The 17,706-nt window shown below is 44.8% G+C and overlaps 1 long non-coding RNA gene across 1 annotated transcript; it reads left to right on the forward strand.

Moving 5' to 3' along the window:
- The first annotated feature begins 2,196 nt into the window (after positions 1–2,196).
- LOC115478232 lies at positions 2,197–17,251 on the forward strand. The gene is made up of 4 exons (XR_003943469.1): positions 2,197–2,284; positions 2,640–2,642; positions 9,467–9,470; positions 17,241–17,251. It is a non-coding gene; the product is annotated as an uncharacterized LOC115478232 (long non-coding RNA).
- Positions 17,252–17,706: the final 455 nt, after the last annotated feature.

Here is a 17,706-nt window from a genome sequence, read left to right on the forward strand (position 1 = left end):
TGCGACTGCTTCCTCTGCGCTGGGCCCCGCCTCTTCAGAAGAGTAGTGGACCCGGTGCGGTGCAGCTTTGCTCAGCTGTAGGGATAGACTGCGGCGCTGCCCGAAGGGGAGGGGAAAGAAGGCCTGCAGCCAGGTGCCAGACTGTCGCTAGGGAAAGGGAGGGAAAAACGTGTGTGTGTGTGGTGGTGGTGTGTGGGTGGGGGGTCGGGGAGAGACAGGAGCACTGTTGGGATGAGGGAGTGAGACAGGGTAGAGCTGGGGAGGGACGGAGAGATGCTGCAAGGGGAAAGAGAATGAGAATTGTTGGATATGGGTGGGATGGGGAGAGGGAGAGAAAAAAACATTTTGGACATGGAAGTGGAAGGGAGAGGTGAGAGGGGAAATGTTGAACATGGCAGTGAGGGAAAGGAAGGATGGAGAGATGATGGTGGTGGGGGGGGGGGGGGGCAGAGAGAGATATCAAACCAGGGGCTCAAGGCAGGGAGAGGGAGAAAAGTTGGACATGAAGGTGGAGAAGAGGAGAGGAAAGGAGAGCTGCACAAGTGAGGGAGGGGAGAAAGAGGGAAGATGGATCCAGGGAGAGAAGATAGACAGTGGATGGTAGGGAAGAGAAAGGGAAAATGCTGGACAATGGGGGAGGGAAGAGAGAAAATTTTGTGCCCACCCACTTTGTGCTCAGGCCCACCCAAAATTGGCTGTCTGGCTACGCCACTGCTTACCAGTGATAGCATCAAGCATAGATCCAACTCAGTGTGTAGCAAATGGTATGACTACTGTCAGCACCTGGGCCATGACCAATAAACTGAAATTGAATGCGCAAAAAACTAAGGTCCTGTGGTTCCGAAATCAGGGAGTTGAGGTCCCATCATCAATATTTTTGACCAATTGTCAAATCTTCACAGACGAATCTGAAACCAGAATACTAGGGGTCTTGCTTAAACCTTCACTTACCTTTTCTTCCCATATTAACCAGCTATGGAAGAAAACACTATTCAAAATGAGACAGCTACATCTAGTCAGATCATTCTTTGACCAAAAAGCCTTCGCACTATTAGTCCAAATGTTAGTCCTACCTCTCTTGGATTACTGTAACGTTCTATTTCTTGGCATTAAGTGTCAATATAAAAAAAACTGTAAATCATACAGAACACAGCTGCTAGACTAATATACAGATTGATTAGATATACTAGCGTTTCAACTCATCTAAACAAACTGCACTAGCTTCCCATAGCAGAAAGACTCAGATTCAAAGCTGCTTGTTTAGTTTTTCAAACCCTACAGAGGGCTTCACCTGAACTGCTAAGGCCACTTCGCTATGTCTGGTCCAGTCTAACATACTGAAACAACAACTGATGCTAGCATCACTGTTCCACAAGACAATTAGAAACCAGAAAATCTCTCTATTCCCCGTTCTTGGAGTCAAAATATGGAACTCTCTACCTATTCCCATCAGAACAGAAAACAGCTACCTCAGCTTCAGGAAGAGACTAAAAGCCTTTCTCTTCCCAAAGACTGCTTCATAACAATCCACCATGACTTCTACCTCTTAGTATCATCCATTATCCTTTCCTTAGTGTTTTTAGTCTCATGCATTAATTCAATGGTCTCTAATGTTTCTCAAACCTCACACTAATGCTATTTGCTTTTGTCTCACCTAGAATGTAAACCGCACTGAACCCTGGAAAGGGGATATTAGTGGTATACAAGAACTGATTTGAAATTGAATTGAGTAGAACTCAGGTGTAATGTGGCTTACATAACAATTAGAAAAGCATGAGCATGTTCAAAATATATTAACAGAAAGTAAAATATATCATATAATGTTATACCAGTAAAACTTGAGTTAGGAACAGATGTAATTAAATACTTAGGGCATATTTTACAAAGCCGCACTAGTGATTCCTGTGTGGCAAATGAGAGGAAGCCCATAGGAATTGAATGGGCTTCCTCTCATTTGCCACACCAAGAATTGGTAGCGCAGCTTTGTAAAAGAGACCCTTAGCGTGCGTCTATTTATGGTCTGAGCCCTTAACGCCACCCACTGACTTAGCAGTAAGGACTCACTCGTTACCCTTGCAGTAACTGACCAACTCGCACCAACTGCTGATTACTGCCAGGAACACCCCCGAAGTAGAAAATAGAAACTTATTTTCTACCGCAGGTTTTCGGCGCACGTCAAACTCGAAATTGCCACCTGACGCACGTGCTAGCCAAGTGGTAATGTTGATTTGACATGTGCTACACATATGTAGGCCCTTACGAGCCTTTGTAAAAGGGCCCCTCAGTGATTTAAGCTAGATAATTGAAATATGGAGGAAAAAGGTAAAGGGCTATGATTAACTGGGATAGACAGGAGTAGTGGGATGTGGGATGAGGTAAAAATGCCATGTTTATTTGAGAAGAGTGCTTATTTCCTTAAAGGCTAGACTGAAGAAGTGAGTTTTCAATTGACTTCGAAATAACAAATAATCATTGGTGCATTTGATGGTTTTAGGTAAGGAGTTCCAAATTTTAGTGCCTTGATATGAAAAGTTAGCAGTATGGATTGTTTTGTAGGTTACTTTCTTACAATTCAGGAAATGTAGAATAAGATATTCTCTAGATGATTTAGAGGCATTACGTGAGGGTAATTCAGTGAGGCTGTTCATGTATATTGGGGCCGAACCATAGTTTGAATAATATTCTATCTTTTATTGGTGTCCAATGCAAATTGTACAGAAGGGGGTTGCTTTGGTGAAGCATGGTAGTCTGAATATGAGACGTGCAGCAGTGTTTTGAGTGGTTTGTAGTTTTTTGAGATCTCCTGTAAGTCCTGCATAAATAGTTTTGCAGTAGTCAAATTTTGTTAGGACTAGGGATTGAACTAGGGTACAGAAGACTGATTTTGCGAAAAATGGTATATGACCAGTATATATAACTTATTAATCAAACAAATTTCATGTAAGGCTACAGTACAGTTTGCTGGACAGTGTGAAGGGGTCTACAGAACATTGCCCCTCTCCCTTAAGAACAGCCCCTCCAATAGCCTGGACCACCTTAAGAGCACGAGACTTGCCCCGGGAGGAAGTGAGCCAGGAGGGGCAGAGACCAGACCTGGGAGTATAAAAGACAGGGCCAGGCTTTGATTAAGGAAGCCCAGGGAGAGAAGATTTGAATCCCCAGCACATGACATGGATGGTACTGGTCTATAATTGTGACCTAGCTGAGGTAAACCATTTGATTTACCAGATTGAACTACATAAATTTTTTCTTTGAGGTCTGGCTGGAGCCAGACCTGAACCCGGTGGAGAACTGTGGACCTTTTGGCTGTTTGGCAACCCCATCACAGTCACAGCCTGTGCTTGACCTACTGCCAGAGGCCGCTAAGACTGAACATCTTGACCTACTGCCAGAGGCTGCTAAGACTGAACATCAAACTGCAGAAGTTTCCCTACCCTATATCTTAGGCCCTGTGAAAGAAACAGGCCCAAGATTTCCCTTGAATAAATACTTATTTTGGTTTCACCCCTTTGTCCAGCTGTATTATTTCATCCATCCACACCCAATCCTCACTCGGGTTCTCATATGCAATTTATTATTTGTAAATTTTGTCAGAATTGTCCAGTTTTACCCAGTGGAATAAATTAATGCAGTTTTTTAATCAGTTGTATCCTTAAATATGATCACAGTGCAGCTATATGCCTACTTGAAAGAAATATTCAGACTGTTCACATGCATTTTGTAGCATTATTCATGAACAGCAATTTCAGACAAGCGATTAAAATTTCCATCTGTTTCTTTTCCAAAATATACAGCAGTGAGCCTATCTTCCCTCATCGGATAACTTTGCCCACCTGCTGAACATTTCATTCTGACAGCTAAAGGTGACAATTTGTTAGCAGAAATGTTTTAATTGAGTGAATTACTGCAACAGTGAGCAGTTCTGGATGGGGCTCAAATGCACCTGAATTAACTTGACAATATGCTCTGAGTTTTATTTTGGTTCATTCTACAGCCTGTTTGAGATGTCTGTTTTATAATACTTTGCTGTTGTACAAATAGATTCCTAAATATACCCAACAATGCTCAAAAGTGTTGGACTCGACTTTGCCACTGTTGATATTTACCACTGATAAGTTGCTGTAATTAGCAGTCATAAGAAAGAAAATCTCTAATAAATGACATCTCCAAATCAAAATATTCATAGCAAAATGTAAAAACTAGGCTCCCCTTGTGTCACCAATTTCAAGACAGATCCAATGGGCACCAACCCTCTTCCACAGGGTATGGTACAAAAGACATCATCTCTCCATGGTGTGACAACAGTTTCCCCAGAGGTAAGGGAGAAAGGTTGGCATTATAAAATAAAATAATGATTAATGGGTAGTATTCAGCTAGCAGTGGCCAGCTGATACTTAATATCTGAGTCTTCGACAGATGATATTCAGTGTTGTACAGTGGCATAGCTAGGTGGAGAGCCAGTGGAGTGACTGCTCCCCCAAACAGATTTTGGACGGCACCGGCACCTAATTATCAGGTGGTCCGTCACTCCTACGCAGTGCGCGCACATGCCTCTCCGCTCCCCCTAGCGTCACAACCTGGCTATGTCTCTGCCGCTGTACCCGCATAGCTAGCCAGGCAAAATTAGGACTACCTTTTATGCAGTCCTACCTGCCCGGTTATGTAGGTACTGGAACTGAATATCGTCCGTGTCCAAATAACTCCTGGCTCCTCTGTGACTCTGCCCTGGACCACCCCAGCAGTTACCAGCAAGTAACATAGTAGAATACGTCAGATAAAGACCTGTATGATCCATGCAGTCTGTCCAATAAGATAAACTCATTTTGCATGAAGTGATACATCATATGTATACCTGATCTTGATTTATCCTTGCCATTTTTAGGGCATAGACCGTAGAAGTCTGCCCGGCACTGGCCTTGTTGTAAAATTTCTGAAGTTGTTGTCAAAGCCCCTGAATAGCTCCACTCCAGCCCATCCAAATCTATTCAGCCTCGATCAGAGCACAGACCGTAGAAGTCTGCCTAGCACCGGCTTTCCTATTTAATCTCTGCTAAGCTTCTTTGGATCCGATTCTTCTAATCGGGATTCCTTTGTGTTGGTCACACGCGTTTTTGAATTCTGTTACCGTTTTCATCTCTACCATCTCTTACAGGAGGGCATTCCAGGTATCTATCACTCTCCCAGTGAAAAAAATACTTTCTGATATTATTGCTGAGTTTGGAAGAAAGGCAGGAGAGAGGAGATGAACAAACGGATGTAGAAATGTTATTGGAAATTAGGGAAGCTAACAAACCGGGCAACACAATAATAATTGGTGATTTCAATTACCCCAATATTGACTTGGTAAATGTAACATCAGAGCATGCTAGGGAGGTAAAATTCTTTGACGAAATCACGGACTGCTTTATGAAGCAGCTGGTACAGGAGCTGACAAGGAAAAATTCTAGACCTAGTCCTTAGTAGAGCACATGATCTGGTGTGGGAAGTAATGGAAATTGAGCCGCTTGATAACATTATTATAATATGATCAGATTTGATATTAGCTTTGGAGTAAGTATACATAGGAAATCCAAAATGTTGGCGTTTAACATTCAAAATGGAGACTATGATAAAATGAGAAGAACGGTGAACAAAAAAACTTAGAGGAGCAGCTGCAAGGGTCAAAAATTTACATCAGGCGGCCTGCCAAGGGGAGGAAGTGACATCAGCGGAGCAAATGGCCGCATGATCATGGAGCTCCGACGCACCTGAGCACCACAGCTAGACAACGGCGTAGTGTCACGGAGAGATGCAGGCGAGCCAAGAGGGCATAAATTTATCACAATTTGCGTTCGCGGGTGGAGCGGCCTAGAAGCGCATGGCGGGCCAGGCAGGGCCACCTCCCGACACTCAGAGCAATAGGGAGGAAGGATCGGGAGTGGAACTATTCCAAACGCCAGAACTGACTCCGCAAGTGAGTTACTTCCCGGAGTTCCGGGAATGGATGCAGGAGATGCGATCAGACCTCAAGGCAGTCCGGATGGAGATCGTCGCCTTGGGGGTAGAACTGCGGTGGGAAATAGCAGGCCTAGGTCGCAGAGTAGACGAGGTGGAGACCCGCATAGATGACCAGGGAGAAGCGTTGCAATCGCTGGATCTACAGGTATCTGACCTTAGACTTGGTCAACAGCAAATCAATAATAAATTGGAGGCCCTCAAAAACTGTGGCAGGCGCTGCAACTTGCGCTTTAGAGGCCTGCCAGAGTCCCTGTTATATCAGGACGCAGAATCAGTTGTCCAGAAAATAGTCAGTGCCTTGCTGTCCACGCCTGAGGCCCCATTGGCGCCGGAGTCAGTAGTCCTGGAGAGGTCCCACAAGGCATTGGGCCTGATGAGAAATAATCAACCAAAAGATATCATCACCTGTTTTCGCGATTTTAAGCTGAAGGAACGAGTGCTGAAGGCAGCAAGACAAATAAAGGACTTCCAATGGGACTCCTATAATATTGATATTTATCAAGATCTAGCTGCAGCTACGTTAAAGAAAAGAGCGGATTTAAAACCTATAACTGCTCACCTACGCGAGCTGGGCATACGATATAGATGGGGACACCCATTTGCATTGATCTTTTACAAGGATGGCAAGCAGCATCATGTCCAGATGGTGGAGGAAGCGTGTGCAGTGGTTCCTGACGGAGAGACAGGGACGACCCCGATGCCAGGAGAAGGGCGCCGACGGGAAGGCGGGCAAGACTCCCGCCCAAAGTGGCAGCGAGTGGGGCATAAGAGACTCCAGCGACAACAATCTGCGCATCGCTTGCCATGAGATCGGGAGCTGCTACAGAGGAGGAAACTGAGAAAGATGTGACTGATGGCGTCAGGATGTTGAAAGTTAAAGGACATATCAGGGACAGGAGTAAGATGCTCCACAGAGTGGTGATTCATAGAGAACCCAGATGCTGAGCTGTTGCGGCATCCAGATATGTAAGCAGGGGATATTTGTGTGGAACTGGTGTCTGGGGGTGGGGGGAATAATTCAAGTTGGGTGAATCGGAGGGTGCAGGATGGTCATTTCTAGCCCAATTAGCATTTGCTTGAATATGGAAGCGGTGCTCAGGTTTAGAGGGGGGAGGTGGGGAAGGGGGATAGAGGAAGATCAGGGAGGTGGGTGGGGAAGGGTGAGGGCTGGGGGGGAGGGGAGGTGGGGCGGGAAGTATAGGATCACTCAGGAGGGCGGCGGGATGCATAAGAGAAGCTCACAGAGAAGGGTGGATGACTCTTAGATATGCGAATCTGAATGTGCGGGGCCTCAATTCGCCTCAAAAGAGGAGTCAAATGTTTAGAGATACGCTACGCCTAAGGGTGGACATAATGTTCGTCCAGGAGACGCACCTGAGGCACGAGAAGCTAATACGACATAAAAGGTACCCTTTTGTGTACTGTGCTTCAAGTAAAGATGACAAAAAAAAGAGAGGAGTTCTCATTGCGCTGTCAGGTGTGTGCCCGTGGATTATACAGGACACTGTAAGGGATATGGAGGGGAGGTATATGGTGGTGATTGCAACTCTATATGATGTGTATTATACATTGATATGCGTGTATGTGCCCAATGAGGGGCAGGCCAGCTTTTTGGAGGGTCTTGAAAAAAAGATACAAGACAAAGGAAAGGGCTCCCTATTGATAGGGGGAGACTTCAATCTCACATTGGACCCCCAGGTACATAACTCAGGAGGCAATGCGGGGTATGCCCAACGGGACCACCATAGGATGTGGGGATGGATGGGGCGCTGGGGACTAATAGACTTGAGGAGAGAGAAACATGGATCTGAGTGAGACTATACCCACTACTCGCCAAAATATAATTCCTATTCAAGAAATGACTACTGGTTGGGAGATAGAGGGGTGTGGGGTAACATAAAGGACATACAGATTGAGCCATGTACTTGGACTGACCACTGCCTAGTGTGGATGGAGTTGCTAACAAGGGGGGAGCATAAAGGGCGCAGGAATTGGCGAATGAATGAAGCTATGCTGTTGGAACCCCAAACTGTTCAAGAGATAGAAAAATATATAGTAGAATATATTGCTATCGATGTTGATGAGGTTCACCCTACTAGCTTGTGGGAGGGTCTCAAAGCAGTACTGAGAGGGAATCTTATTGCGCTTCAATCTCGTATATATAAGGCTAAGAAATTGAAGGAAGTGGCGCTCAGGGATAAATTGACACAGCTAGAAAGAGATCATAAAGCTAATACCTCAGATAGCCAAAAAATAGGGGAGATACAGCAGATCAGGGGGCAACGTAATGAGATGCAGATGGCAGATATTGCGATGCAATTGCAGGCTGCACAGCAAGAGCACTTTGAATTCGGTGACAAAGCCAGCAGGATTCTGGCACTTAAGCTTAGAAAGAAAGAGCAGCGTAACTATATAACAGCCATCAAAGATAGCGGGGGAGCCCTTCTAACTGAAACAGATAAAATACAAGAGTCCTTTTGGGACTTTTACAACCAGCTATATCAGGGGGAGCAAACAGTAGCCCCGGAGGAAAAGGAGGCATATCTGGAGGGAGTACATAAGTACATAAGTACATAAGTAATGCCATACTGGGAAAAGACCAAGGGTCCATCGAGCCCAGCATCCTGTCCACGACAGCGGCCAATCCAGGCCAAGGGCACCTGGCAAGCTTCCCAAACGTACAAACATTCTATACATGTTGTTCCTGGAATTTTGGAGTTTTCCAAGTCCGTTTAGTAGCGGTTTATGGACTTGTCCTTTAGGAAACCGTCCAACCCCTTTTTAAACTCTGCTAAGCTAACTGCCTTCACCACTTTCTCCGGCAACGAATTCCAGAGTTTAATTACACGTTGGGTGAAGAAAAATTTCCCCGATTTGTTTTAAATTTACTACACTGTAGTTTCATCGCATGCCCCCTAGTCCTAGTATTTTTGGAAAGTGTGAACAGACGCTTCACATCCACCTGTTCCACTCCACTCATTATTTTATATACCTCTATCATGTCTCCCCTCAGCCGTCTCTTCTCCAAGCTGTATAGCCCTAGCCTCCTTAGTCTTTCTTCATAGGGAAGTCGTCCCATCCCCGCTATCATTTTAGTCGCCCTTCACTGCACCTTTTCCAATTCTACTATATCTTTCTTGAGATGCGGCGACCAGAATTGAACACAATACTCAAGGTGCGGTCGCACCATGGAGCGATACAACGGCATTATAACATCCTCACACCTGTTTTCCATACCTTTCCTGATAATACCCAACATTCTATTCGCTTTCTTAGCCGCAGCAGCACACTGAGCAGAAGGTTTCAGTGTGTTATCGACGACGACACCCAGATCCCTTTCTTGGTCCGTAACTCCTAACGTGGAACCTTGCATGACGTAGCTATAATTCGGGTTCTTTTTTCCCACATGCATCACCTTGCACTTGCTCACATTAAACATCATCTGCCATTTAGCCGCCCAGTCTCCCAGTCTCGTAAGGTCCTCTTGTAATTTTTCACAATCCTGTCGCGATTTAACGACTTTGAATAACTTTGTGTCATCAGCAAATTTAATTACCTCGCTAGTTACTCCCATCTCTAAATCATTTATAAATATATTAAAAAGCAGCGGTCCTAGCACGGACCCCTGAGGAACCCCACTAACTACCCTTCTCCATTGTGAATACTGCCCATTTAACCCCACTCTCTGTTTCCTATCCTTCAACCAGTTTTTAATCCACAATAGGACATTTCCTCCTATCCCATGACCCTCCAATTTCCTCTGTAGCCTTTCATGAGGTACCTTGTCAAACGCCTTTTGAAAATCCAGATACACAATATCAACCGGCTCCCCTTTGTCCACATGTTTGTTTACTCCTTCAAAGAATTGAAGTAAATTGGTCAGGCAAGATTTCCCCACACAAAAGCCATGCTGACTTGGTCTCAGTAATCCATGTCCTCGGATGTGCTCTGTAATTTTGTTTTTGATAATAGCCTCTACCATTTTCCCCGGCACCGACGTCAGACTCACCGGTCTATAATTTCCCGGATCTCCCCTGGAGCCTTTTTTAAAAATGGGCGTTACATTGGCCACCCTCCAATCTTCCGGTACCATGCTCGATTTTAAGGATAAGTTGCATATCACTAGCAGTAGCTCCGCAAGCTCGTTTTTCAGTTCTATCAGTACTCTAGGATGAATACCATCCGGTCCAGGAGATTTGCTACTCTTCAGTAGCACCACAGAGGGTATCGGGGGAAGAAGCAGAGAAAATCTCAGTGGACATCACGCTAGAAGAGGTGGTAGAGGCCATAGCTGACCTGCCAAATAATAAGACTCCGGGCCCGGATGGATTTCCCATCAGGTTTTATAAAATGTTCAGTAAGTTGCTGGCCCCCATCGTGGTGAAGGCGATCTCCTCCTTTGGTAATATTCAGGAGCTACCCTATTCATGGAGACTGGCGGAGGTGGTCCTCATATTAAAACCAGGAAAGGACCCACAACAATGCGGCTCATATAGGCCAATCTTGCTGCTCAATACTGATTATAAGATTTTCACTAAAATTCTAGCGCGTAGGCTACGGGGGCTAATGCCACACTTAATACATGAGGATCAGGTAGGCTTCATAGAGGGCCGGCAAGGCTGTGATAACATTCAATGCCTCCTGCATGTGATTCAGCAGGTTAGAGATGAGACTACCCCGGTAATACTGTTCTCAGTGGATGCTGAGAAGGCATTCGCCCGGGTGGACTGGGCCTTTTTGTTTAAAATGCTGTGACAGGTGGGCCTAGGGGACAAGTTTCTCCACTGGGTGAATTTGCTTTATACCAGCCCCCTAGCAGCACTGAGAATTAATGGCTCGAGGTCCAGGCCGGTCGAGCTCCTTAGAGGCACGCGACAGGGATGCGATCTCTCTTCCCTACTATTTGCCTTGTCTATAGAACCCTTAGCTAAAACAATAAGGGAGCATGCAGGCATACGAGACGTGCTCAGAGGCAGGAAAGAACATAAGATTATGCTTTTTGCTGACGATATTTTGATGACGTTGGCCAACCCATCCCGGTCCCTCCAGTCCGTCATGGCAGTGCTCCAGCAATATGGCCGTATGTCAGGATTTAAAATTAATGTCACAAAATCAGAGATACTTAATATCTCGACACCCCCACATGAGGCAGGGATGATAAAAAAGGCCTACCCATTTGTGTGGGCAGCAAAGTCCATAAGATATGTAGGTGTTCAGATCACTGCTAAGGCAGAGAATTTATTCACTGCTAACTACCCAAAAAAGGCCCAAGAGCTATTCATAGAATTAGACAGGTGGGAGGGTCTCCATATATCTTGGACGGGGAGGATTAATGCAATCAAAATGATTCTCTTGCCAAAGCTACTATACCTTTTGTAGCACTGCCTGTGCCAATTCCACGTTCCTTTTTCAGGCAGCTTAATAAGAGAATGTTTGCTTACATCTGGAAGAAAAGACCTCCAAGGGTGTGCCGTGCGGTAATGTACCAACTGCCAAAGGTGGGGGGCATGGGAGTTCCCAACTTTTTCCTATACTATCAGGTGGCTCTGTTAAGAAATGGCTCCATTGGGAAAGAGCATGGATGGGCACTCGCTATCTGGGTAATACGCTGTGGAGGCGGAAAGAGGACATATTGTCTGAGGCGCGAAAGCTCCCGATAGGGATGAACCACCTGCTCTACACATGGCTCTCAACAAGGAAGAAGGTATTTCCAGATAGACTACTTTTTGCAGACAGCTATCTGTGCTGCCCCGGGTTTCCCTTGGGGTGAGGTTGAAAGGGCATATCAGCTTTGGGCGAATAAGGGCTTATGCAAACTAGGGCAAGTCTGGGAAGATGGGAGAGTAAAGGGATTTGAGGGGCTAAAAGAAGAATATGACTTGGGCAATAGAGACATGGTCTATTATCACTGCCTGAGGAACCATATGCTTAAGAAGGCTAGAGAGGAACTGGAACTCACAGAAACTGGGCTAGAGCGAGCACTGAGAGGGGGAGGGGAGGGGGAGTTTAACGCGGATTTACCGGGCATTATTGCTCCTGACCACCCCTATAGAATTTTATACACGTAGATGGGAAGACGCCCTGCAGAATACACTTTCGGCTGAGTGGTGGGAGAGTAGCTTTAGATTCTTATTAAAACCGTCTATAGCTCAACCACTGATTGAGAACAGATATAAAATGTTATACTGGTGGTATTACACACCAGAGAGGCTACACAAGATTTATCCAGGGGTCCCCGCACACTGTTGAAGAGAATGTGGAGAAGTGGGAACCTTTATGCATGTCTGGTGGGGGTGCCGCAAGGTGCAAACATTCTGGCAGCAAGTGCTCGAAAGGGTCAATAGCCTGGGTAAAGGGACATACCCGGCCAGAGCAGAACACTACTTGCTTCATGTGCGACCGCCAGGATGTCGTGCACAGGACCATAAGCTCGCTATAATAATCTTTGCAACAGCTAGACTAGTCCTGGCACGGGCATGGAAGCAGGTGGAAGTTCCATCGATGCACAGAGTGGGTCTCAAGTTGGACCATGTTTATCAGATGACTACATTAACAGCACTGAGGAAAGGACACATTCAGAAATTCCAAAAAGTGTGGGAGTCTTATGAGAAGAATAAGGATGTCTTTAACCAGCAGGCTGATAGAGGGGGGCGGAAGGGGGAGGGCCTAGGGTGTAGGGGTTTAGGATGTTGCGATTTAAATATACTAGGGGCAACATGTTATACTGTTCAATGTTTTCTGTATTAAAGGTTGCATGGATCTGCATACCCAGAAAGTTGTTGCTTTTGAAAATATAATTAAAAAATCTTTAAAAAAAAATTTACATCAGGCATGGATGCTGTTCAAAAACACCATCCTAGAAGCCCAGGCCAAATATATTGCGTGTATTAAAAAAGGAGGAAGGGAAACCAAACGACAGCCGGCATGGTTAAAATGTGAGGTGAAGGAAGATATTAGAGCTAAAAGAATATCCTTCAGAAAATGGAAGAAGGAACCGACTGAAAATAATAACAAAACAGCATAAGGAATGTCAAGTCAAATGCAAAGTGCTGATAAGGAAGGCAAAGAGGGACTTTGAAAAAAAGATTGTGTTGGAAGCAAAAACATATAGTAAAAATTTTTTTAGGTATATTAAAAGCAAGAAGCCAGCAAAAGAATTGGTTGGACTGCTAGATGACTGAGGGGTAAAAGGGGCAATCAGGGGAGACAAAGCCTTAGCAGAGAGATTAAATGAATTCTTTGCTTCGGTCTTTACCGAGGAAGATTTGGGAGAGATAATGGTGCAATAAATGGTATTCAAAGTTGATGAGTCGGAGAAACTGAATGAAATCTCTATAAACCTGGAGGATGTAATGGGACAATTTGACAAATTGAGGAGTAGCAAATCTCCTGGACAGGATGGTATTCATCCCAGAGTATTGATAGAATTGAAAAATTAACTTGTGGAACTATTGGTAGTAATATGTAATTTACTAGTAAAAAAGGCCCGTTTCTGACACAAATGAAACGGGCGCTAGCAAGGTTTTCCTCGGAGTGTGAATTTTTGAGAGAGTGTATGTGAGAGTGACTGTGTGTGACAGAGAGAGAGTGAATGTGCGAGTGTGTGTGTGTGTGAGAGAGAGAGAGAGAGAGAGAGAGAGAGTAAGTCTGGGTGCGAGTGTGTCTGTGAGAGAGAAAGAGAGTGTGTGTGTGAGAATGAGAGTGTGTGCAAGTGCGTATGTGAGACACAGTGTGAGAGAGAGTGTGGTTCACACAGATACAGTGTGTGCAAGAGAGAGAGTGTGTGTGTGAGACACAGACTCTCTGTGAGACTGAGTGTATGAGACCAAGAGAGTGTGTGAGTGACTGTGTGACACAGAGAGTGAATGTGATACAGTGTGAGACATAGAGTGTGTGAGAGACAGTGTGTGAGAGTGAGAGAGAGAAAGACATTGACTGTGAGAGAGAGAGAGTGTATGAGAGAGAGAGAGAGTGTGTGTGACAGAGATACCTCCCCCTCTCTCTGGTGTCAGCCCCCCCCCCCCCCCTCTCTCTCTCTGGTGTCTGAGCGTTACTGTGCAGGACGTTGAGCTCTGGCTGTGCTTCAAGGAACTGACCAATCCTATTTAATAGAATGCACCTCCAACATTCTGAAGCCAAGAAACCTTGTGTGGTTGGTTACTTCTGCTTGTGACGAACCCGGAAGTACGTGATGTCAATTCAGGAGATGGATACAGAGAACAGGAATGCCTCAGCCATGCAGTCAGCTTCAGAATGTTGGAGGTGCGTTTTATTATATAGGATATTTAAAATCGAACATGGTACTGGAAGATTGGAGGGTGGCCAATGTAATGCTGATTTTTAAAAAAGGTTACAGAGGGGATCTGGGAAATTAGAAATTATAGACCGGTGAGCCTGACGTTGGTGCTGTGCAAAATGGTAGCGACTATTATAATGAACAAAATTATAGAGCATATTCAAAAGCATGGATTTAGTGAAGGGAAATCTTGCCTCACCAATCTATTACATTTCTTTGATCGGGTGAACAAACATGTGGATAAAGGTGAGTCGGTTGATATTGTGTATCTGGATCTTCAAAAGGCATTTGACAAAGTACCTCATGAAAGACTCCAGAGGAAATTGGAGAGTCATGGGATAGGAGGTAGTGTCCTATTGTGGATTAAAAACTGGTTAAAGAAAACAGAGAGTAGGGTTAAATGGTTAGTATTCACAATGGAGAAGAGTAGATAGTGGGGTTCCCCAGGGGTCTGTGCTGGAACCTCTGCTTTTTAACATATTTATAAATGATCTAGAGATGGGGTAACCAGTGAGGTAATTAAATTTGCTGATGACATAAAGTTATTCAAATTGTTAAATCGCAAGAGGATTGTGAAAAATTACAAGAGGACCTTATGAGACTGGGAGATTGGGCACCTAAATGGCAGATGATGTTTAATGTGAGAAAGTACAAAGTGATGCATGTGGAGAAAAAGGAACCCGAATTATAGCTACATAATGCAAGGTTCCACGTTAGGAGTTACCAACCAAGAAATGGATTTAAGGCATCGTCGCTGATGAAACAATGAAACCCCCTGCTCAGTGTGCTGCGGCAGCTAAGAAAGCAAACAGAATGTTAGGTATTATTAGGAAAGGAATGGAAAACAAAAATGAGGACGTTATAATGCCTTTGTATCGGTCCATGGCGCGACCGCACCTCAAATATTGTGTTCAATTCTGGTCGCCACATCTCAAAAAAAGATATAGTGGAATTAGAAAAGGTACAGAGAAGGGCGACGAAAATGATAAGGGGTTGGGACGACTTCCCTTTGAGGAAAGTCTAAAGTGGCTAGGGCTCTTCAGCTTGGAGAGAAGACAGCTGAGGGGAGATATGATAGAGGTCTATAAAGTAATGAGTGGAGTGGAACGGGTAGACGTGAATCATTTGTTTACTCTTTCCAAAAATACTAGGACTAGGGGGCCTGCGATGAAGCTACGAAGTAGTAAATTTAAAATGAATCAGAGAAAATGTTTCTTCACTCAACGTGTAATTAAACTCTGAAATTTGTTGCCAGAAAATGTGGTAAGGGCGGTTAGCTTAGCAGGGTTTAAAAAAGGTCTGGACGGCTTCCTAAAGGAAAAGTCCATAGACCATTATTAAATTGACTTGGAGAAAATCCACTGCTTATTTCTAGGATAAGCAGCATAAAATGTATTGAACGTTTTTGGGATCTTGCCAGGTATTTGTGACCTGGATTGGCCACTGTTGGAAACAGGATGCTGGGCTTGATGGACCTTTGGTCTGTCCCAGTGTGGCAATACTTACATACTTATGAGATAGGATAGAGAAATTGAAATCCCCCTGGCACAAATGAACAGGAGTAAGTGAGAGCGAATAGATTCAGGAGTAACCTAAGTAAATATTTCTTTATAGAAAAGGTGGTTGGATTCACTTAATGGCTTCCCAGCAGAGGCAGTGAAGACAAGGACTGTATTTGTATTCAGGAAGGCATATGATAAACACAGAGGATCTCTAAGGGAGAGGAAAAGTTGTACAGCATATTAGTAATACAGGTAGGAAAACGTGATAGGCCATGTGGAGGGGAATTTTCGAAAGGGATGTCCAAGTTTTGATTTGGACGTCCTCGCAAAACGTCCTGATCCAGGGGTTTTCGAAACAAGATGGACATCTATCTTTTGTTTCAAAAATACCATCAGGGACGTCCAAATCCTTAAAATTGGTCGTCCCTAGACATGGACCTTTCTGATTTTCAGCGATAATCAAAACCAAGGACATCCATCTCAGAAACGTCCAAATGCAAGCCATTTGGTCATGGGAGGAGCCAGCATTTGTAGTGCACTGGTCCCCCTGACATGCCAGGACAGCAACCAGGCACCCTAGGGGGCACTGCAGTGGACTTCAGAAATTGCTCCCAGGTACATAGCTCCCTTACCTTGTGTGCTAAGCCCCCCAACCCCCCCCCCCAAAAGCCACTACCCCCAACTGTACACCACTACCATTGCCCTTACAGGTGAAGGGGGGCACCTAGATGTGGGTACAGTGGGTTTGTGGTGGGTTTTGGAGGGCTCGCTGTTTCTTCCACAAACGTAACAGGTGGGGGGGATGGGGCTGGGTCCGTCTGATTGAAGTACACTGCACCCACTGAAACTGCTCCAGGGACCTGCATACTGCTGTCACGGACCTAAGTATGACATCTGAGGCTGGCATAGAGGCTGGCACAAAATATTTTGAAATGTTTTTGAGGGTGGGAGGGGGTTAGTGACCATTGGGGGAGTAACGGAAGGTCATCCCCGATTCTCTCCAGTAGTCATTTGGTCATTTCAGGCACCCTTTTGTGCCTTAGTCATAAGAAAAACAGATCCAGGTGAAAACGTCCAAGTGCTCGTCACGGACGTCCTTCTTTTTTTTGATTATGGGTCAAGGACATCCAAGTGTTAGGCAAGCCCAACTCCCGCCTTCACTACGCCTCCGACACACCCCCTTCAACTTTGGCCGTCCCTGTGACGGAGTGCAGTTGGGGACGTCCAAAATCGGCTTTCGATTATACTGATTTGGGTGTTTCTGTGAGAAGGACGTCCATCTTCCGATTTATGTCGAAAGATGGACATCCTTCTCTTTCGAAAATGAGCCTGATTGTCATTTTCTGTTTCTGTGTTTCTGTTGCATTTTTTGTTGAACTTATGCTTGATTAGGCCTTTAATCAGAGAGACAAAAAGCCCCCAACTTTTCCCAAACACTGGCCCAGCTTTAACAGCAAGCCCTATAGTCATGAATGTTCCTGGCATGACATCTTCAGTCTGCACCAGCAATAGAACAAGAAGTCAGCAAATTGTGGGGGTAACTATACCTCCACACTTAAGGCTATGTTTACTTAAGACACTTATTAATGTGTTATTTACCGTGTCCCATTTTATGCAAAAACAACATTTGAGTTTTGATAAACATCTTCCTCCCCTAATACATCCCCTGAAGAAACCAATGAATTTCTTCCCTTCCCATGATGAAATTGCTATTTTCAGAAACTTTGCAGAATCTAGTGAAGGAAAAACTGTTGACTCCCTCATACCTCTCTAACTCCCTGTTTTACAAAGCCGTGCTAGTGGCTGTCGGTGCAATAATGCTGGCACAGCCCACACATGGCTTTGTAAAAGGGGGGTAAGATATTTTTTAAAATATATCATTTGCAAATATTTTGGGAATCATGGGAAAGC

Source organism: Microcaecilia unicolor, chromosome 9 (genome assembly GCF_901765095.1).
Source record: "Microcaecilia unicolor chromosome 9, aMicUni1.1, whole genome shotgun sequence".
In the NCBI taxonomy this organism is placed as follows: domain Eukaryota; kingdom Metazoa; phylum Chordata; class Amphibia; order Gymnophiona; family Siphonopidae; genus Microcaecilia; species Microcaecilia unicolor.